Raw genomic sequence first — 24,405 nt, forward strand, 5'->3', positions numbered from 1 at the left:
TTCTAGTTAGCAGATATAATATTTTACATGGTTTTTACTATTCTCCTTAAGACCTGCACCTACAATCCTGTATAAAGTCTAGGAAATCAAAAATAATGAAGTCATTGTTTGTTAGTTACATTAGACCCAAACTTGAGTATGGAATAAAAATATGGAAACCCTATAAGAAAACAAGCATGAGTAAACTGGAAAGAGTACAGTGGAAATATACCAAGGGCATCCATACATGTGAAAATTTAAGTTATTATCAAAGACTAAAATATTTGAACTTGTACAGTGTCTCTTCCAAATATCCAAGAGGAGATCTTATTCAGGTATATAGGGCAATTAGTGACAGCTACCTCTGGGAATGTTTGGGGTTATCAAAAAGCACTAGAGAATCATCAGACAACCTATGTAGAAGATTCAGTAGGAATGAGAAGTGTGCTAAGAGCAGCTGAGGCATGGAACAGACTACCTAATTATGTTAAAGCAAGTACTAGTTTAGATATTTTTAAGAACAGCCTGGTCACTTATTATGGGAACAAGTGTTTTGGTACATTGGCAAGCTAGAAGGGCATTAATGCCCATTCTTGAAATATTTGAATATATGTGTGTGTTACATATATTATATATATTATTTGCTAGGTCATATAAATATGGGGAGATTCCTCAAGATTCGAGACATGCACTTATTAAACCTGTCTTTAAAGGAAAGGGTAGCAGGACATACCTATATTCATACAGACCCTCAAGTCTGCGTTCATGTTGATAGAGAGAAGGTAATATTTGATAAGTTATTGCCTGAACTGGAAAGGCTGGGATTTGAAACCATATATCAGCATGTATATATTGAAAATAGATCTAGTACCACCTGGAACATGGTGTTTGTATAATAATATAACAGCAGCTATGAATGAAAATTTGTGCTGTGATGTAATTTATATTGATTTAACTTCAGCGTTTGACAGGGGTCATACAGAAAAAAAGCTGAACTATAATTTAGAACAACTAGGTATTGATGTACTCTTGATAAGATGGATAGCTGCATGGCTTACAAATAGGACATGGCAAGTATCGTACAACAATACATCACAAACTAGGCATATGAGATTTAGGAGACATACATTGAAAGTTTAGATTAATTTAAGGACTTGGGTACATGGGTAGCTCCATCTTTTAATTTTTCTAATCATATCAACCAATTTGCTAATGATTGTTATAGAACTATAGGTTGTATAAAATATTTGTAAAGTCTAGGAAATCAGAAATGATGAAGTGATTGTCTATTAATTACATTAGAACTAAACTTGAGTATGAAATAACAATTTGGAAACCTTATAAGAAAACAAGCATCAGTAAACTGGAAATAGTACAGCAGAAGTAAACCATGAGCATTCACGGATGTGAATAATAGAAATTATGTACTCACCATAATATTTTGTCTGTGTTGTCCATTTTAATTCTTCAACAGTTGGGCTTGGATTTGACTCAGATGTTATTTACAGCTTGTGGCCACTAGAAAACTCTAGAGCTCCTCCCTTGCCTATAATACTCTATCTCCTGACATACCTCAGATCTTGTTTGCTGGCTTACAGTATCAAAGTAAATATTAGCACCCTGGTAATAGAAACCTCTATCTGGAGTTCAACATGAGGAACAGTGGTTCCCTTATAAGGTCTTGCTCTTCCAGAAGTCATTGGTTCCAAGGCAGAGGGTTGTTGAGAGGGGAGCTGAGGAAGAATAAAAATGGACAACACAGATCGAATGTTATGGTGAGTACATAAATTATTTATCTGATGTTGCCAATTTTCATTCATTCCACAACAATTGGGACAGGGTCCCCAGCTACCAAAAATCCCAGGAAGGATATTCCTGAGCACAGTTGCCCTGAAGGCTGCTCCTCCCCTCGAGACCATATCCAATTTGTAATGAGTAATAAAGGCATGAGGATTAACCCAAGTTTCAGATGCACATGTATTGTCCATGGAAGCCCTGGATAAAAATACTGATGATGTTTCCATGGACCTGGTTGAATGGGCTTCCAAAGGTTTTGGTAAGGAAAGGCCCAATTTGTTATAGCAAATTAAATAGAATCAGTCAGCCATATGACTAAGGTTACTTTTGTTACTGGCTTGCGTAATTTGGAATATGCAAAAGAGACAAGTAATTGATAAGTTTTTCTGAAGTCCTTTGTTCTTTGCAAGTAAAAACATAATTGGCTATGAACATCCAGTAAGTGTGACATATTCACCTTTGTTTGTAAACTTTGGAAAGAAAACTGGCAGAGTAATAGATTGGTTGATGTTGGATTCTGACACCACCTTAGGAAGGAAGGATTGGTTCATACAGCTACCCTATCCCTACAGAAAGTTAAGCAAGGAGGTTTAGAGAACAATGTTTGAAGTTCTGACAGTCTTTTAGCAGAGGTGATGGCTACCAAAAATATAGATCTGATGTTGTCAGTCTTTATTTTATCCTTGACAGATGGGTTTGGTTCCAGTCTTGGAACTGACTCTGCCATTACTACAGCTTTGTGCCAGCCAAAAACTTTAAAACTTCACCTCTACCCAGAATCCCTCACTCTGTTACCTAGGATCTTGTTTGCTGCTTTCCAAAATGGTCACATCTAGGTACTACTCATGAGCACTAGTGGGCTTAGGTAAATTTATAACCCAAGAAAAGCCAGGTAGAAGGCAGTCAGGCAGGCAAAACACGACCAAGAACACTTCTTAGTACAACCAAATCCTTTATTGTTAAAACAACAATTTGTTTTAACAATAAAGTATTTGGTTGCCCCAGGGAGAAGTGTTTGTGGTCGTGTTTTGCCTGCCTCCTGCCTGCCTGCTTTCTACCTGGCTTTTCTTGGATTAGGTAAATTTACGACTGTTTTCTTATAGTTTCTGTCATGTTTGCCTTTTCCTCTTTCTCGTTACACTTAGTGTATTTGTCGGAGTATCATCGTTGATACTTTTCCCTTTACAGTTTTGTGTTTTCCCCTTTTTTATTTCTATCTTAAAATATAAAAATATAAGTAAAAATTATATCTCTTCTGCTCTTGATTTCCCTTTTTTTGTGGAGTGAGATTTTCTTAGCAGTTTTCTCTAACTGTTTTCCTTGCTTGACATAGCTGAGAAGGGTAAAGAAACCTTTTGGCTTCAAAAAATATTAGAAGTGTGGCCATAAAATTCCCTCGTCAGACTTTCATTTATTGTGTGTGTATTGTCTTGGCCCTCACCATTTACAGGAAGATTGCAGCATTTGTCACACTTTCAGCCACCATGCTTTAGTGGAAAGGTGGAATAAGCTTATTTTAAAAGGACTTCTCCCTTCAGCCTTTGTTGAAGCCTTATCCACTGGAGATAAAGCTAGGATAGATGTGTCATCTCCTTCCTCATCTTCTGTAGAAAAATCGAAGAAAAGAAATCTCTCTGTTCTGACCTCCCTGTCAGATCTGAAACCCCAAAAATTGATGACCTCAGCTCTGAAAGTTCCCACAGAACTTGAAGGCCTCCATACCTCCAAACTTAGAATCTTAAAAAGTCTGGACAAAGGCCCATGAAAAATAGGTACAACTGGCCAAAAATCTGTATACTGATTAACAGAAAATTTGCATATGCGATTATGTAACCCCACCCACTCCGATGGAATTGTGTGATACCAATTTTTAAATGCAAATTGAAGAACAGACAGAATATTAAATACAAAATAAACAGAATAACAATAGTGTTTTATTTATATTAATATTTGAACTCATATCAAACTTTGAATTGGGCAAAACTAAAATATAGTTTTCTTTTATAAAATTAAAATTAACTGCTTCTACACTAATATTAAACAATACAAAATATAACCTGAGCAAAACTGTTTAAATCTGGACAGTTGAGGGTTATGGTTACATTACATACCTCTTTTTATAGGCTACTCTCCCCTAAGGTAATAATGAACAGTGAGTGACACTGTAAAACGCTATCTCTGTTCATTCTCCTTCATTCATGTCCCCAGTACAATTTCTATGCACGACACAGCTTAGTATAACATATACTTCTCAACATATGGCACTCACCTGAACAGTAGTGCAGACAGTGGGAATGCAGACCTATAATGAAATGTCACAACATCTTTCTCCTAACTGAATTATACCATACCATTTTAAGCAGTGACATAGTGATTTTTACTGTTAATGAAGTTTCAAACAGTTTCATTGCTGGTAGGCAGTGATGTCCAGATACACTGAAAATGTTGTTTTCTACATTTAACATAAGCTGCAAGGAATGTGAACATCATTAAAATGTAGACAACTGATAAATGGTAATCAAATGGAAAAACATCTCAATATCTTTTACATTCTTTGCTTCAGGAAAAAAAGATTGCCTTGCTGTTACTTCAGTAATACAACGGTAACACATACTAAACATCTAGGAGTCACAACAGACAATAACCTGAAGTTTGAGATCCACTTCCAAACTGTTGTCAAAAAAAAAAAATACCAAAAGCTCAGCTTACTATACAGAACAAAACCATTCTTAATGACAGAACAAGAGGAACTCTAGCAAAATCCTACCTCATTCCCACTTTACACCTTCTTCACACACTTACAGTCTGACACAATAAACAAATTAGAACAGTATTATAACAAAATAGCTAGATCTGCAGCAGACAGCCAGCAAAAATACATCATTGCCAACCTGTCACTCTTCTCAATTGTATAGAGTTCTTTAATCTTCTGAAATTCAACCAGATCTTACTTGTCCATAGCATAATTAATAGATCTGCAGTTGATAAATACCCATCTCATATAGGTATCCTTCAGTATTACCAACCAAACTGATCCCTCCACTCAGAAGATAACATACTCCTTAAAATTACCACATCCCAAAACTTGGCTGGAAATGCATTATTATTCTACTCTGTAGCCAGTCTCTGGAATAGCCTTCACACAAGTTATAAACAGAGATAACTATAATACAATCAAAACACATCTTAAGGAACACCAGGTAAGTAACTAGATCTATCCAGTGCCAGATGACCGTACTTACTACTAGTATATCACTCACTCGCAAATCCACAACACTCACCTCTCTCTCTCTCTCTCAACCTCAAAAAAAAAAAAAAAAAAAAAAAAAACCAGCCACAGTGCATTGCATTTTGGACTTCTTTTTTTCTTAATTCTTTCTTTTACATATGGTACAGCCTGGCGATCAAAATTATTTTCTGCCAAAAAGTATCTCACACTATCATCTTCCTTATGTGGTCAGCTGTTGTCCCATCATACTTTCAGAAGTGCTTATTTTTCTGCACCTCATTTTAAGGTTCTAAAGTTGGAGCAAACAGTGTCAATCATCACAAACCAGTATCAGAATATATATGACTGTGAAATTATTGCTTTCTTGTATACCCACAGGGCAAGGGCAGCAGTCAACTGACAACTACCTGTACTCCAGCATTCAGATTATTTTAAAATAAACATTTTTATTGATTAATATTAAGGATTTCACAAAACACTGATGTTGCAAGAAACAAACAAAACATGTTCAGTTCACTTTTTAAAGTTTCTTGCTTGCATCAGAATGATATACATATCTCAACTGAATAATATTTTTTTCATTAAATCATGAATGTTAAGATCTCACTTGGCACTGAATACTACCAGGAATTATTGAACCCATGCCTTTTTTGTGTACAGTCTCGTACTCTACTTTCTTTGGAGCAGAATATGTGCATACTGCTCAGTGAAACTCATTTTAATTACTCACATTTATCTCCTGTTTTGTTTCATTCTATAAAGTATCTAAGCAGAGAACAGCAGGTGATTATCAGAGACCTGGAAAACATTTGTGGTTCTTGGTTAATAGCATCTTGCTTGCGTCATATTGATATGCATACACAATTACTTGATTAACTCTTTTTACTAATTCAAGAATGGCACTATATCATATTGCACTAAATAATGCCAGGAAATATGGTACCTGAAGGAGCTGGGGGAAAAATTGGGTCTGGTGGTGCTACTGCTGCTGGCACTGGTCTGGTGATATATATATTTTTTGAGTTTGACAAACTTTGACTTCTTCTTTGAGTTGAAAGGAGACCACTGATCACTGGACCGAGACGAGTCTGACCGACGACTGCTGCAGACTTCCTACTGGACCTTGCCTGTAATTGCACTGACTGTCTATCTGTGTCTGCATGCTGCACTAATTAACTACCGGCCATGAACAAACGAACCATGAATGGCTTGCCTAGTTGCCTGCAGCTCTGCACATATACTTGCTTGGAACAAAAACACAGTAGTACACGGTTTACTATCAAAATTTCTAAACGTACTCCATCGACTGTGCTATCGTCGAACACGGAAGTTCGAAAACGGTAGTATCAATGTCAAAAAAACAATCTAGGAACGGGTTTTAACATAGGTCGAGGTAGGTGTTCAGTGTTATTCCGAACTACAAACATCTCCCCTACCTCGACCCATGTTAAAACCCGTTCCTAGATTCTTTTTTTGACATCGATATTACCATTTTCGAACTTCTGTGTTCGACGATTGTACAGTCGACGGAGTTTGTTTTGAAATTTTGATAGTAAGCCGTAGTACACACCCCCTAAAGCCCAGCCGTATTCTGACAGGCTGGAAGTCTACTTACGACTCTGACGTCATCATGTACGCCCTGCATGTGATGACATCAGCAAAGATTTGAAAAAAAAAAAAGACCTGGAAATTGAAGGGGCCACTCGAGAATTTGTGGCATCCCAATATTTTGACTTTAAAACGGGTAAATAATGAGGAATCCAGTATGGTTGAGAGATCTGAAGGCCTCTGCTGTTGACACTCCAGTGCCTATGTGCATTCTGGCACTAATTACAATTTCGAGCCCTTTGACATCAAAGGCCTCGATACAAAAAGTGTCTGATGTTTCACTTGACAAGACCACTTTGCACAGAACTACCTATTCTCCATCTATTGAACCCTTTGCTGGGGAGTTTCCAGAGGTATTCTTGCAGAGGCCTAACTGCCCTTCCGCATTTGTCCGTCCTTTCCACCAAAGCCTTTCAGAACTCGATGTGGATAGGCTAGTGAATAAAATTTATGGACTAGAGGGCTTTCAGGCCCCTCTTCGGTACCAACCCCTTTGGGTATTGGTACCGAAACTTCCTTTACACTATTAGCTACTCCTCCTTTTCTAACCTCCTCAGTGGGCTTAGAGTCCTCTGTTCCAGATCTCCCGGCACCAACTGTAATGGCTCTGGAGTTATTTGTTTCTTCAGACCTGGTAGTTACCCTGAGCTCATCAGTTGTTTCTGAACTAGAGACTTCCAGAGCCATGGCTACCCTGCCAGTTCTGGGGGACAGGTTTCAACTCCAGGTTTTTTGGAGGTATTCCTGCTTTTTACAGCTTTGGCTTGAGTTAGTTCAGCTCCAGCTTTGGTCTCGGGGATTGGTTATTCAGAGCAGGGAGTGACCCCAGTTCTGAGGTAATCCTTCTCGTTTCCCGGCTCCCTTCCTTCTTCAGGGGTGCCGGCCTTCGAGACTATGCAGATAGCCCTTTCTCTTGCAGAGACTCAGTCAGTGCCATCCCCATCAGAACAGGTACCTCCCTCTAGTTCTGTTATTCCTCCTGCCTCTCCACTGGGACAGAGGGTGCTGAAGCCTCAGGTATCACAGGCACTGTCATCTTCTGATACCTCCCCAGATTATTCCCCTGAGGAGGTCCCTCAGAAAAAGAAGTGTATGAGGAAGTACTTAGATTCCCTCCAGGAATCAGTCACTGAATACACAAGATTTTGATGAGGGAAAAGGGTCCCCAAGGTCACCCCGTGAAGATTTCTCATTTGGAGACCTCCTGGAAATTTTAAAACAGAGGGGTGGCTGGAAGCCCCAAAACCCCTTCCTGTGAAGAATCTGTTCTCCTCCAGGCTTTCGGCACCCACCCATCTACCTCTTGGGTGACCCTGCCTGCTGATGAACTCATTCAGTTGATTTCTCAGTGGGTGTTTAAGGCTCCAGACACCATCGAGCCCATCCCCAAAAGATGACTTCCCATACTCTGGAACAAACTACCTAACTATATCAAACAAAGCTCCTCATTAGCACTCTTCAAGAAAAATCTTGATGACTGGATGGGAGATAGGAAATTCACCCTGGGGATCACTTCTGTGGCTCTGCTCGACAGGGGCACAGGAAAATAATTTTCTTGGGTGATGAAAGCCAGGACATCTTTTTGGCTAGGCATATATAGGCCCTATGGCCAATAGCCTAGTACCTACCTATGAACCTTTGAAGAAGATAAGCAGTTTTGGGCTAAGGGGTTGGCTGTTGGTCATAGCTGCAGCCACTAAAAAGGAACTTGCTGGGAAGAGTTCCTCCTTCTATCTGCCCAATAGGCAGTCTCAGGCCATGGACAGATTTGGGTGAGGTTCTTGAATTTTTTGGCACATTTCACTAGACTCCAATGAAATCTGATTAAAGAGTTGTCAGACACCCTGACAGGAGCTGTAGCTGAGGGAGTCCTAGAGAAAGAGGTTTCCCAGTTAGCCACCCTGAAGTCTGTGTCCAAATCATCATTGAGACTGATTGCTCATACTTGAGAGCAGCGGGTACAGGCATAGCCATAAGGAGACAGGCCTGGATGTGCCTGTCATCAGGCTTCTTTTGACAGAACATCCTTGTGTGACCCTAAAGTAAAAGAGACTTTATCCAGGTGCAAGAAGGATGGTGAGACCCTTTTTGCTGTGTGTGAACATTTCTCCATCCCAAAGGTCCTTTTTTAGGAACCAGAGAAGCAGTGGAAAAATGTGATCTGATATTGTTAATCCTCATTCATTCCTTACTTGTGGGTATTGGTTCTGACCTCAGAACCGAGCTGGCCATCTTCCAAGCTTGCGTCAACTACAAACTCTTGAGCTAAAATTCTTACCCAGAATTCCCCTCTCCCTGTTACCCCAGATTTCGTTTACCTCGTCGCCATTCGGTCATGTCAAGCTACTTCTCTCGAGCTAAGTAGAATATTTTTCTTCATACTAAATTCTAAAACAACCTTTTCTCACAGAAAAGTTATTAGATAGCTTTCACTTACCTTATCGCATTTAGCGACTATTCTTTTTTGAATCTTTTCAATTCCTTTCCTCCTCTTTACCGTGAGGTAATTTCTTTTTTACCATCATTGGTAAACCCCCTTTCCTTCTTACCTTCGGGTAATTCTTGTAGCATTGCTGGTATTTTTTCTGTTTTTCCCTTCTTTCTTTCTAACATGGCAGATAAAAAAGTTAGTGCAGGATTTAAAAGATGTTAAGATTGTGGCCATAAATTACCTACTTCAGATGCATATTCCCTGTGTGTCTATTGCTTGGGTGTGCCTCATTTAACAGTTGACCCACCCTGTGGGATTTGTAAGAATTTCTCTAACAGGACATTGAGAGAAAAAATAAATTGATATTGAAGGGGCTACTTAAATCTCCTTTTTCAGAGGCTATTTTTAGGGCAGAGGCTTCAACCCCTCTAAGATCCCATAAGAAAAAGAGTGATGAACATATAAAGGCCAAGTCGCTTCCTTTGTCCCCTGCTGGGGACTCACGCAAACCGAGACACAAGAAAGCTAAGCTTTCCACTTCGGATTTGACTTCTTCGGCTCCAGCACTTTTGGTACCTAGACCTTCGGCACTGAGGCCATTGGTGCCATCTTTGACTTCGGCACTGACTAGTGTGCCATTTACCATATCGGTATCGAGGGGCTCCTCAGTTCAGACTTCTTTACCGGCACCGAATGTCCAGTCGATGCAGACTGTTAAGATGTTGATGGATTTTTCGATGCCCGTTGCCCTTTCGGCTCCAACAATGTACCCGTGAACTGACTACCCTCTCAGCACTGACAATTCAGTTATCGGCACCAATTTTTTTGGTTCCAGTCTTAGTGCTGACAACCACTTCGGTACCGACCTTATCGTCGGTGCAGACCATGACTTCAGCACCGATGATTTCCTCGGTGCAGACACCTGTAGTTCAGTCCTTTACAGCCCCGTTGTTTTCAGTGCAGACCTGCGAGGTGGGCACCGAGCTTGCTTCATCTTTGGATAGACCTGACTCCCCCTTAGCCGTGTCCGTGAAATCCACTAGAAGCCTCTCTGAACGTGATGTGTTGCGTCTTGTGGATCAAGTGCTTTTGGCCAGATGAATCCTGCCCCCCAGGACCTATCCTTCCTCAGGAGGTGATCACCCTTTGCCAAAGACCCCTACTTATTCTCCTCCTTCATTGACTTTGAAGCCCCTTGATATAGCACAGTCTTCCCCCTCTATGGTTCCCTTTATGGACCTCACTAAGGAGCCGCAGTTGCCTTCATGGCAGGAGAGTTTTGCCATGACCCAGAATGTCGGCTGTGGCGTACGTAATTTGGTGTTTCACAGCCATCCAGGGACTCCAAGTCGGCAGACTGAGCCACTTAGGAGAGGGGTGACCCCTGTCCTGGACACTCATCCCTCTTGAGGTGGACCAGCCTTCCAGCTAATGGAGAAGGCTCTGGCATCAACTGGTGACCCTGTGCTATCACTCTCCCTACCGTCCTCTGGACCTCTATGTACACAAGTCGCTCCTGGCGGACATGGGGCGCAAAGGCCTCAGGATATACTCCCACTGGAAACCCCTTTTGCGCTGTATTCCCCAGCTTCTTCCTCTGAGGAAGTTCATCAAAAAAGCTTGTGCTATAGGAAGCACATGGACTCCACAGAGGAGTCCCTTACTGAAGGCACAGAATTTGATGATGGGGAAGGGTCCCCTCGCTCACCCTCTGAGGTATCCTTTGGTGATATTCTTGAAATTCTTAAATAGACAGGTGACTGGCAGCCCTCAAACCCGACCTCTGAAGAGTCTGTGTTCCTGCAGGCCTTTCGCGCCCAACACCCTACCTCCTAGGTTACTCCACCTGCAAACAAACTGGTCTGGCTAGTTGTGCAGCATACATGGAAGGCTCCTGACACAATTGAGGCCATTCCCCAGAGGCCAGATAAAATTTTGTCCCCTCCTGCTACTGACCCTCATTGGTCCAAAGGTCTTCCTGTAGATGCTCTGGTGGTGGCGGCTGCAACTAAAAAAGACTTGGCGGAAGAAGAAAGCCAGACTGTCCATCCACCCAACAAAGAGTCCCGGGCTCTGGACAGAACAGAGAAGTGTACTTTTGCATCAGCAACCTTTGCAATCAGGTCCCTGAACTATAAGGCACACTTTACCAGGCTTCAAAGAGATTTAATTACTGAGCTCTCTGAAACTTTGGCTGGTGCCATGTCTGATGAGGTCTGTGACAAAGTGGCCTCTCAGTTAGCCACCATTGAATCGATATCTAACTTCTCCATGCGCCTGATATCTCACGCATCAGAAGGAGCAACTAGAGTGGCGAGTTCAGGCATTGTTCTGAGATGACACGCCTGGATGCACTTGTGTAATTTCACGGAACCCTTCAAGGCTTCCTTTCTCAACACTCCCATCAAAGCTTATTCATTGTTTGTCCCAAGGTTAAAAGCACACTGGCCAGATGTGAACAGGACAGTAAGACCCTTTCTGCCGTGGGTGCCCGTTATTCTTCCCCTCAAAAGGCTTTCTCCAGAAACCAGGAGGGTGGGAAAATATGGTACAAAAAGTCTTAGAGTCCTTTCCGTGACACACAGGCCAAGTTCTCCCTTAGAGGCAGAGGGGGAAACTCACAGGGAAGACACCCTTTTCAGGGCAGAGGGGGTCCATGTAACCAGGGTTCCAGGGACTCTTTCCTTGGCCAGTCCTACCAGCGCTCCTGAAGAGCGGCCCAACTGCTGGGGGTCATTTCTCCTTGTACACTTCTGCCTGGCTAACTATCACCACCTATTCATGGGTACAAAGGATAATAACCAGAGGTTATCATAGTCCCTTCGATCTTTGTCCCGCTCCCTCAACAAACTTACCCGACGTTCCACCCAGCAGCATTAGAGATTTCAAAGCTGCTAAGAAAAAGAGTCATCCAAATAGTCCCTCCAGACCAGATAGGATCAGGATTCTACTCGAGACTATTTTTGGTGCCAAAGAAAACTGGGAACTGGAGACCAATTTTGGATCTCAGCATATTGAACAAGTTTGCAAGAGTACAAACATTCCGGATGGTCACAATACAGTCTATCCTTCCGCTTTTGGAAATAGACGATTGGATGTGCTTGATAGATCTTCAAGATGCGTACTACCACATAAAAGTGGACAGGCCATCAAGAAGATTCCTTCACTTCCGTGCAGGAGCCAGTCACTACCAATTCAGAGTACTGCCCATCGGACTCTCTACAACCCACAGAGTGTTCACAAAGTACATGGCAGTCATCACAGCTCACTTGCGACTACACGGATTCCAGGTGTTTCCATACCTAGACGACTGGCTCATCTCCGCCCCACCAGACATCTATTGGAAGAAGCCCTGGCATACTCTCTCTTCTCTGCAGAAAGGCTAGGCATAACCACAAACTGGCAAAAATCCAATCTCACCCCATCTCAGTCCACAGAATTCATAGGGGTTATCCTGAATACAAAGAATTGCAGAGCATCCATTCCAGAGCACAGAATTCTAAGGATAAAGCAACAACTGATCCCAATCCTTTCAAGGAAGAAATCCACAGCTGACTCTGTTCTACAGTTGTTGGGTTCCATGGCAGCCTCCATCACCATTGTCCCCCTGGCCAGGTATCACATGAGGCTTCTACAATGGCTACTGCTCACCCAATGGTATCCCTTTGAGTACCCTCTTTCAGCCAAGATTCGGGTAATTCACAGGTGCAAACAGGATTTAAATTGGTGGATGGCCCACAACCCGTCACAATGGTCTCACCCCTTCTCCCCGCAACAGCCCAAGGGTACAGTGACCACAGACGCCTCCCTGATGTGGTGGGGGGGTATGTGAGGGACAGACAGTCCAAGGTACTTGGTCCGAAATGGAGGCCCATCTGCATATAAATGTTCTAGAGTTGAGGGCGGTTCTTCTGGCATTGCAAGCATTCCATCCCCTGCTGCCCTCGGGGACTATTGCGATACAATCTGACAACATGGCAGTGGTCTGGTACATCAACAAACAGGGCGGAACCAAATCTTACCCACTCTGTCGAGAGGCCATGAGGATATGGCAATGGGCGATGGCTACCAACCGTTTTCTTCTAGCAACGCACATTCCCAAGAATTCCAACGTGATAGCAGACAGACTCAGCAGGTGTATTCTACAACCTCACGAGTAGTCTCTGAATCCCTTGATAGAGGCAGAGATTTTCAACCTCTGGGGTCTTTCTTGCTGCGACCTGTTTGCGTCCCCGATCAACTACAAATGCAACAACTATTTTGCCCTGACTCCCCCTCCGGGACAGTCATCCAGGGACACTCTAGTCCACGATTGGCCCTTGGGTCCACTTTATGCATTTCCACCTCTCCCCCTCATTCCCCTGTTTCTGAAGAAAGCCCGCCGGTTGAAGAGCAAAGTGATCCTCATAGTACCATATTAGCCTCGTCATATTTGGTTCCCCTTCCTTTGGCCTCACCTGCTAGATCAACCATGGATTCTCCATCCAACCCCGGGGTTGATCTCCCATCTACAGAATCTGATTCACCCCAACTTGGACAGTCTGAAGCTCACAGCTTGGCTACTCCAGTTCCCTTGATTGCCAGGCAGAATGATCTTTCTTTGCCAGTAGGTGACATTCTTATTGCATCTCATAAGTCTTCCACCAAAATTACTTATCTAAGCAAGTGGAAAAGATTTACTTTTTGGCTGAAAGAAAAATAGGTAGATCTTTTTCAGCACCAGTGTCGGTAGTATTGGAGTATCTAGCCACCCTTTTTCAATCCGGTCTATCGGCCTCTACCATTAGAGTTCATTTGGCAGCAATATCTAATTTTCCATGATGGTGTCCAAGACTCCTCTCTTATGTCACACAAATTATGCAAGACTTTCCTAAAAGGTGTGAATCATCTAAAACCCCCTTTTAGAGAACCTACTCAACCATGGGACCTGTCATTAATTCTAGAAGCTTTGACAATGCCACCTTTCGAACCAGCTTCTTCTAGGGACCTCAAAAACCTTGTTTTTGGTTGCCATTACTTCTGCCAGATGTACTTCTGAGCTGCACGCCTTATGCATCAAGAGACCATATTTGATTTTTCATAGAGACAGAGTGTCATTGAGAACTAATCCTTCCTTTCTGCCAAAAGTGATCTCTGAAATGTCCTTTAATCAAACCATTGAATTGCCATTTTTCTTCCCCAACTATTCAAACAAAGGAGAGTGTTGCCTACATACCCTAGATATTCACAGGCAAATTCACTTCAACTTGAACAGGATTAAGGCCTCTCATAAATCAGACCAGTTATTTTTTACCTATTCTGGACCTAGATTAGGAAGTGCTGTTGCTAAGGTCACATTGGCTAAATGGTTAAAAGACTGTGTGACCTTCATTTATACACAACGTAATATTCCATTACCTACTACCATAAAGGCTCATTCTACAAGGTCGGTGGCAACTTCTGCTGCCTTCCATGCCAGAGCTTCTTTACATGACATTTGTGCAGCTGCAGCTTGGGCTACACCTCATACCTTCATCAATCATTAGAAATTGGATTTGGCCTCTAGGGAAAGAGCATCTTTTGGGTCTATGGTGCTCAGGAATGTCCTTCCATGAGAGCCTCCCAGGAATAAAGGTAGCTGGGGACTCTGTCCAACACGTAAGGAATGAACGAGGATTAACAATATAAGATAAAGAAGTTATGTCTTACCATAATGTTTCATCTATATTGTTGATCCTCATTTAGTCATTACGACCCTCCCTCCTTCCCCTTCCTGTGGCTTCTAGTAGATCTCACCATCTGGTTCTATTAGATCATTTGACCAGAGGTAGCCTCTACCTTCTTTTGACTTGCAAACTCAATCTGACGTAACAGGGAGAGGGAAATTCTGGGTAAGAGTTTTATTTCGAGAGTTTATAGCTGACACGAGCTTGGAAGATGGCTGGCTCGGTTTCGAGGTTGGAACAGATACCCACACATAATGACTGAACAAGGATCAGTAATACAGATGGAACGTTATGGTAAGACATAACTTCGTTTTTTCAAGAAATCCCAAGGGCCTTTCCAAGACACACATGGAGGGAGTTCCCCCAAGGACAGAATAGGGAACCAAAATGGAAGATGCTGCTTCGTGGCATGGGGTGGTCCACCAAACCAGGACTTCAGGGATTCTTTGCCAGGAAAGCCCTTTTAGCATTCCTGAAGGGAAGCCTGATTGTCTTCCTCTGGAGGCAGTCAAGGGACACTTATCTTTGCACCCAAACACCTGGCTAAACTTAAAAGATTCCTGGGTGCCACGGATCTTATCTAGAGGTTATATCATTCCCTTTTCTCAATATCCCCCCATTCAAAAGAAAATCAACAATATTCCACCCAATCAGAAGGATTCAGCAGTGCAAGAAATCCAGAAACTGCACGTGACAAAAGGAGATACTGCAAGCACAGCTAGCTGGAATTTTGGTGAATATCAACATGGATTAAATGTAAACCCATATGTCACAAGATGGGTTGCAAACTGGCTCAAGGACAGAACCCACAGGGTTAGAGTTGCTGGTGCCATGTCAGACTCCAAGCCGGTCACAAGCGGTGTCCCACAGGGCTCAGTCCTGGGCCCCCTCTTGTTCGGCATCTACTTTTCAGAAGTGCAGGCAAACATAGGAGGATTGTGGCTGACAAAGTTTGCAGATGACTGCAAACTGGGCGCCATAGTTGAAAATCCATCAGAAACAGATATCCTTCAGAGAGGTCTCATAGAAACGGATAACTGGTGCCAGAGCCATGGCCTTAAGCTAAACGCCAAAAAATGTATAGTCATACCCTTTGGTAAAAACAAGGTAACCCCAAGTTACCACATAGGTGGCAATCCATTAAGCACAGAAGAGGTTATCAGGGACCTGGGGACCCAAGTTGACAGTAACCTTTCTTTTGACACTCACATTGCCAAAGTGGTTAGGAGGACCTTCTACATTGCCCACCTGATTATGAAGGGATTCACATCCAGATCAAGGAGGTCATTGTTCCCCTGTACTCTTCACTTATCAGACCAATGATTGAGTACAATGCCCCATTCGGAATGTATCTTACCCGACACCTGCAACAATTGGAAAGACCCCAAAAGTTCCTCACCAAAAGGATAAAGGCTCAAAATATGCCATATGCTGCCTGACTGAAGAAACTCCAGCTCTATTCAGTCGCATACCGTCTGCTCAGAGGTGACCTGTGCCTGACATACAAGGCCATGTCCAACCCGGAATTAATGGACATGCTCCATCTCAAAAAATCCAAATCCACCAGAGCCACAAGAGCAAGAGACTTAAACCTCAACACGGATATAAATAGGACGTGCTGGAGGGACAGATTCATCACCCAGAGACTCCCTATGCTGTGGAACAGAATCCAGGTCCATGTGAGACAGAGCACCTCGCTGGCTCTGTTCAAGAGGAATCTTGACCAGTGGATGGGAGATCGTAGGTTTACCCCGGGGATCATCTCTGTATCACTGCTGGACAGAGGCACGGCAAACTAATGGGTATAGTATTCTTCAACCTAAGGGGTGGTGAAAGCCACACAACTCTGGCTAGGCTTATAAATGCCCTAGGGCAGATAGCCTAGTATGAACCTATGAACCTATGATTATACAAGATGATTGCTTTACAAATGTATTAGAACTGTATGTCATGTATATATCAAACTGCTTTTACAGACATGTGTGTTGAAAAGGTATTGGTAGAGTGCTGTGTTTGAAATGTAACCACAGTGTGCCGTACTAAAAGAGAACAGAAATGTACCTGCAGTATTATATCTATTTAACTGTTTATGCTTAACAGAGGAAACTAGAGGGTTAACCACAGTCATCCAGCAAACTTTAACAAAACATGTGAAATTAAATTACATTATAGGCTACACAATAAAGATGCTATCTCTCAAGTTTTCAATGGAGCTAGAGATGCAAAGTCTGTGCTAGGAAGCTTTTTGTTTTGTCCTTGTAGTGAACTAATTGCTACTTTTGAAGCATGCAATTGTTTTATGACTTCCAGGATCTGCAAAAGCCCTTGTCTATATATTTTTACAGGTAGATGCTAAATGCTGTCAGCTTCTAGCAATGGGGTTTTGGCCTGGGAACTAGAAGTCAGATGACCAGAACTTATGTGATTCTGCAAGCTATCTCAGCAGTAATATTTTAGATATTAATTTCAGAAGTCTCTCAGTGAGACAGAGCATCCTGAATTCTGTCTTGGACCCAGCAACACCGAAGAAAAGAAAAAATTCACCACACATCTGCTTGCTCTAATTAAGTAAGTTACTTGGGAATAGTATAATTCTCTTAGATTCAGTGAGAAATGTAGTAAAGCTTAGTTTAGATGTTTTTCTTTATTTGTGGGTGTCTGTACCGCAATGTTATTTTAAATATTTCCTGTGGTTTTTGAACTCTGATGTCACTGTGAATATATATTTAGTATTGTATTTTTTTATTATTTATTATTAAATATATTTAAACCTTTCGCTGTGGCTGATCTGTGTAGAGATATTTAAGTTTTGAGAGTACTTGCATATTTATTTGGTGACACTGTGTGGGCCACTCCTAATAGCCTTGCTCTTGGTCAGACTACCTGTGATGTCGGTACCCTGGCCCAGCAATCAAGGCACCTCAGTCCTCACCACTAACACCAGAGAGGGCATCTCATATATGAGAAAAGGATAACAAATACATGCAGTAAAGTGCAATTTCCCTTAAGAGTACACAGAGATCACAGTCAGTCCGGGGCTGGTCACTCCCTTGCTCCCCAGGTCCCCAATAAGACTCCCCACTGGGACAGCTATAGGGTCCAGATCTCAACCTAGTGGGCAAGCTAAAACCTTTAGTACCCTCTCTGTCCAACCAGTGCTTCATGTCCCTGCCCAAGTAGCTGACACACACACATGCACTTTGAGATAAGAGTTTATACAACCACACAGACACTCATGGGGAAGGCTGGCACAGGTTCTCCAGCTGTGCCCCTTTTACCGAGATTATACATTAGCAACAGCTGCTACCACCCACTAATAATTATCAACTACTCAAAGGCCCTTAAAAGGGTGTCCAATTATTACTGTGCAATATTATCCAGTTGGTAAGTGTGACTAATCAGTCAAAGCCTATTTGGAGTGACTTGGACAGTAAACTCTATAAATATGCAATGTACTCTAGAGCTTAACTTATCTCTACACAAACCAGCCACAGTTAAAAGGTTTTAAAATATTTAATAATAAATAATTAAAACCATAAGACAATACTATCTACTATACAGACAGTGCTAGTTGAGTTAAGAGATTACACAGAAATACTTAAAATAAATCAGTAGTACAGTTCTGACATCACAGAAAAGCATTTAGTCTAATATTTCTAGCTTCTAGCTATCTACAAGAAAACACACTTCTAAAATAACTTACTTGAGTTGAATGTTCAAGACAAAAATGCTTAATGCCTTCTGGTTCTCTCTGTTTAAATTGAAACTGCAGTTCTGATAAAACATTACATCATTTCACATTTTCCTGGTGTTCCCAGGCTGACAGAAACTGCATTTACATTCTTTTACACTTAGAGCAATAAAAGACATTCCACATGTATATTCTGGTCATTAGAAACTGCATTTACATTCTTTTACACTTAGAGCAATAAAGGACATTCCACATGTAAATTCTGGTCATTAACTTTAGCCTTAAAACAATAGGCAGGAAGCCTTCATCTAGCTGGACTGGAGCCGATTTTAGATCAAAGGGTCACAACATGCTTTTACTGGGTCAGTAGAGAACAGTGTAACAGCATTTTTTCATTTAAGAAAACAAGCCTGTGATTCACATTCATATTTCACCCATCTCTACCAGTTTTCACATTTCTCCCACTGGAGAACTCAAGCTAGTTTCTCAAGTGACCCTTGAGAAATGCCGCTTGAGAGGGTTAGGTCTATCTGAGTATACCTCACCCCATTTCCCTGTCTTGAGAGCCCATCTGCATTGGCATTGCTACTCCCACTGCTGTGCTGCACTGACATATGATATGCTTGCAACCCCAGGCTCCATCTTAGCAACTTAGCCTTTTGCTGACTGGCTCTGTTTAACCATGTCAGGGGGCTGTGATCTGTCATAACAGTGAATTTCCTTCGATACAGATAAGGCTGAAGTTTCTGTAGTGCCCACACTATGGCTAGACATTCCTTTTCTACAGCTGCATAGCATTCCTCCCTGGGTTGGAGCCTATGACTGAGATAAACCACTGGGTGCTCTTCCCCCTCTGAAGAAATCTGGCTAAGTATAGCCTCCACCTCATGGTTCGAAGCATCCACCTGCACAACAAATTCTTTGCTGTAATCCGGACTGACTAACACAGGGGGTCCTCCCAAAGTTTCCTTAAGTTTCTGGAATGCCTACTCACATGCTGGGGTCCACACTATCTTATCTGGCCTGTTTTTCTTTGTTAGATCTGTGAGGGGGAGCAGCTATGGTACTATAACTGGGGACAAACTTTCTGTAGTACCCTGCTGTCCCTAAAAATGCCCTCACCTGCTTTTTAGTAATAGGTGCAGGTTGTGCCTGAATGGCTACCACTTTGGCAGGTTCTGGCCTTATCTAACCACTTCCCACTATATGTCCTAGGTAGAAGACCTCTGCCATACCCAACTGACATTTGCTCAGCTTAATGGTCAACCCTGCCCTCTAAAGTCTGCCCAGCACCTCCCTGACATGCTGAAGGTGCTCTGGCCAGGAATGGCTGTAGATGGCAATATCATCTAGGTAAGCAAGGGCAAACCCTCTGGCTCCTACTAGGATATGATCTACCAGCCTCTGGAAAGTCACTGGGGGATTCTTCATCCCAAAGGGCATCTTTGTGAACTCATACAAGCCAAAAGGAGTCACAAAGGCTAACTTCTCTCTAGCGCTGGGAGTCAAGTAACCCTTAGCAAGATCAGTGGTTGTAACATGTTCATCGTGTTTCACTGTTGCAGTCATTACTCTTGGGTTATCCTGCTGGCAGGCTACCCGCAGTCGGCCAGAATTTCAAAGTCTAGGTCCAGCGTCTGTTGCTGTCGCCTCTTCCCTGACGTCAGTGCACCAGGGGTATAAAAGATGCAGCCGATGCCATTTTCTTCAGTCTTTCTTGCCGTGCGGTGCCCGAAGCAAAAGCAGTTCGCAAGTGCCAGTCGGCCGACTCCTGTGATTTTTATAGACTAATTTCAGATCTGAAGTCTTCATTAAAGTTAAGTACCCCATTGGGGAAACTTTTTTCTTGCTCCAGACTGATGTCAGAAAAAGTTAACAATTGTATTTCTTGTGGGAAGCAAATACCTGATAAGGATTATCATTCTTACTGTATTCCTTGCCTAGGCCCTGATCATAACGTTGCTAGCTGTTGGTTTTGTGCTAGATTCAACAAACGCACTATTAAGCATCGATTTGATTTTGCTTATCATTACTTTGGCCGAAAATCAATTACATAATCCCGTCGGAACAGCCGACAACCGGAGTTTCTAAAAAACGCAAGGAAAAAGAGAAGGACAGGCATCCGAGATCCAAAACTGACGACGAGGCTTCCTGTAAGCCAGTCGCTGGTTTGCCAGTTCTCAGTGAGGCACTTTCACAGCCCCTGACACCCGCCACCTCAGAGCCACGGATCGCTGCCAACTCCCACGTGGAGCCAGCTAGGCCTCTGGATACTCAAGGTATTGTACACTCGGAATTCATTCCCTCAGATGGGTCCGGAGCCGCTGAGCAGGCATCGGCTTCTGAGGGTGTTTTCAGACCTACACAGCTATATGTAAAGCCTACTTCAGCTTCAAAAGCAAAGATTACAGCAGCTTTAAAGACAAAGAAACAAGTACAGCATTCCCCAGGACAGACTTCCATGCCTAAGAAACAGATGCTTAAAATGGCCGAAGACCTTATTACCTTGATCAGGGTTTCCCATCCCATTCCTGACAAGAGGCCTAGGCAAGAGACAGACTATGACCCTTCAGATCAGGTTTCCATTTTCTCTGACTCCTCTTCTGTACAGGAATACTCTCTTCCTCCCTATGAGGATTCTGATGCTGAAGAATCCATTCCTTCAGCCTCTCCTCCTGAGGATTATTCTTTTGGGGAAACCCTGCATACCATGAGGGAGTACTTCCACTGGGAGAGCCAAGATTACTCAGAATCAAAGAAAAGGCTTAGAGATTTTCTATTACTTCCTCAGCGCAGGCCTCTTGCTATTCCCCCTGTGCTAGACATTGTAGATGATGTATTTTCAGAGTCCGGACTTTCTTCAGACTCCTTACCTCCAGCTCCTGTTAAACCAGACAGATACTACAGGGTTTCTGATTCACATAAATTTCTTTATAAAAACCCTGCTGCTGACCCAGAAACTATTTCTCTGGGTCCCAAGGGAGTTAAGGCCGCTGCTGCAAAAAACCCTGTCCCTTCTGACAGGGATTCAAGGGCACTAGACAGATGGGGGAAAAAGGTTTACACTTCTGCTACTTTGGCTGTGAGGGCTTTAAATTGTCAATTTCATATGATTAAATGTCAGCAATACTTAATGTCACAGTTAAAACAGAAAATGTTGACTAATTCTGATTGTACAGAAAATAAGGAAATACAGGATTTATTGCATGCAGCTGAACAAGTGGGAAAGCATACATTGCAATGTGGTTTTGATTCTCTGGAGGCCTCCTGCAGGGCTGCAGTTACGAGTTCTGTCATTAGGAGGCATGCTTGGTTAAAGGAACAAAATCTGCCTGATCATGTTAAAGTAAAATTATTAGATGCTCCATTACAGCATGATACTTTATTTGGTGTTAAAGCAGAGGAGGTTTTGAAGAAAATGGAGGACAAAGCGAAATCTATGCAAACAGTAAAGGATTTCTTGCAGGTTCAGCCACCAAAATTTAGCAGGAACTGGCCTACAAAGAATTGGTCCTTTCCAGTGTCGGACAGGCCACAAAGAGGCAGATACAGACGTCCCAGAGGCAGATTCCAGCCCCAGGGCTCATTCAGGCCTAAACAGTGGGGTGCTTCTACCTCCAAAAGTGGAGAAGACAAAGCATAGCCATACAGGAAACAGTCCCAATGACTTGCCTCTGCCAGCACCAAGCACTTATCTTCTTGCAGCCCCCTTAGGGGGAAAACTAGCACTTTTCTCTCAAAATTGGCTTATGATCACACAGAACAAATAGCTATTGAATATAGTATCCCAGGGCTACAGGTTCCAATTTCACACCCTGCCAAAGGCAAAAGGTATGCCAAACCTGCCACACAATCAATGGGCAGAGGCACAAAAACAAGTTTTGTCCCTTATGCAAATGAGGGCCATTCAGCAAGTACCACAGCAAGAGCAGGGACAAGGATTTTACTCGAGACTTTTCTTGGTTCCCAGAAAGGACAAAGCCTGGAGGCCAATACTGGTCCTGTCTTTTCTAAACACATTTCTGGACGTTTCAAAATTCAAAATGTTAACTCTGCAGCAGCTTCTGCCCATGCTGGGCAAGAAGGCTTGGCTTGTAACTTTGGACCTAATAGAGGTATGCCTGCATATACTGATCAGACAATCTTGCAAAAGATACTTCAGATTCATAGCTGGCTCAATACACTACCAATTTTCTGCACTGCCCTTTGGCTTATCTACGGCACTCAGGGTCTTCACAAAATGCCTGGCACCAGTAATTGCATTTTGCAGACAAAGAGGAATTAAATTTTATCCTTACTTGGACGACTGCCTTATACAAGCAGAGAACAAGGACACGCTACTAAAGCATCTGGCGTTCGTAAAAAGATTATTAATTTGCCTAGGCTACACAGTAAACGAAAATAAATCAAAACTAGTACCCTCTCAAGAGATAATATTCCTGGGTGCAAGCTTAAATACAACTGCCCAGATGGCTTATCTCACGCCAGACAAACAAAGGCAACTAACTTCTTACTTCAAAATGTTGGCAACAAAGACCCAGTTTTCTGCAAGAAAAATTCTGCAGGCCTTGGTCTTCATGGCATCCTGCATTCTGCTAATTCCATATGCCAGACTGCATATGAGGAAACTTCAATGGTACCTAAAAAGTGTCTGGACTCAACATTGTCAAAGCCTGGAAGCATTAATTACCCTCATTCCTTGCCTGCAACAGGAGTTTCGATGGTGGGCACATGCCGGTCACCTCAACAAGGGACAGCCATTCACTCTACTCACAGCCAGGCAGTCAATATCAACAGATGCATCAGATTATGCCTGGGGAGCACACATGGCAGGAAAATGTGTTCAGGGCACATGGTCCACAAGCCAAATGCATCTACATATCAATCAAAAAGAGATGCTAGCTGTTCAGAATGCCCTGACAGCTTTCAAGGATCTACTCCATCCAGGACAACTACTGATAAGGATGGACAATACTACAGTCATGTGGTACATAAACAAGCAGGGAGGCACACATTCCTACCCCCTCTGCAGACAAGCCATGACTTTGTGGAACACAGCATTGACTTGTCAAGTACACCTGCAAGCACAATTCGTGCCAGGAAAGAACAATACTCTGGCAGACAAACTAAGCAGAAACCTTGCGGATCCCCACGAGTGGAAACTGGATCCACAAGTCTTCAGCATGATAACAAAGGAACGGGGATGCCCAGACATAGATATATTTGCCTCCCCTCACAACTGCCAACTGCAGAAATTCTTCACAAGGACTTATCACAAGCAAGCATGGAAAGTGGATGCTCTGTCATTCAGCTGGAAAAGTCGAACAGTATGTGCCTTTCCTCCTCTGCCTCTCCTCCCCATGGTACTCCTAAAGGTCAGACAAGAGAAGCCAAGAATGATTCTGACTGCCCCAGACTGGCCACACCAGCACTGGTACCCAATCCTAAAAAGCTTGTCTCAAGGCCCAGCCTGGACATTGCCTCTAATTCTTCACTTACTGACCCAGCGAAACAATCAGATTCTGCACAGCCAACTCAGGACCCTAAATCTGGCAGCATGGCGGATAATGTAACCATTCAAAGCACACCTCTTTCTAAAGCAGTGATGGATGTTATTTTGGAGGCCAGGAGGCCCAGTACCAGAAAATCTTATGCAGAAAAATGGAAAAGATTCTGTGCTTGGAACCAGGCACAAGGAATTGACACATCGGTACCAAACATTCCTGAGATTTTACAATACCTAACTGAAATGCTGGACAAAGGCCTATCCTTTTCATCAATTAAAATTCATGCCTCTGCCATTTCAGCTCATTACAATACTGAACCTCCTATTTTTCCCATCCATTACTAAGACAGTACCTCAGAGGGGCCAAAAACATAAGACCTCCAAGGAGAGCCCCAGTACCTGCATGGGACCTCAATTATGTCTTGGAAAAACTCACACTGCCGCCTTTTCAGCTAGCCA

General features: G+C 42.8%; 1 protein-coding gene across 1 annotated transcript in view; it reads left to right on the forward strand.

The window, feature by feature from the left end:
- Nucleotides 1-24,405, forward strand: part of CFAP61 (cilia and flagella associated protein 61) — a 4,145,169-nt gene that overhangs the window by 411,843 nt on the left and 3,708,921 nt on the right. The gene's annotated exons all lie outside the window — the stretch shown is intronic.

Source organism: Protopterus annectens, chromosome 1.part2 (assembly GCF_019279795.1).
Source record: "Protopterus annectens isolate FY-2018-M chromosome 1.part2, PAN1.0, whole genome shotgun sequence".
NCBI classification, from domain to species: domain Eukaryota; kingdom Metazoa; phylum Chordata; order Ceratodontiformes; family Protopteridae; genus Protopterus; species Protopterus annectens.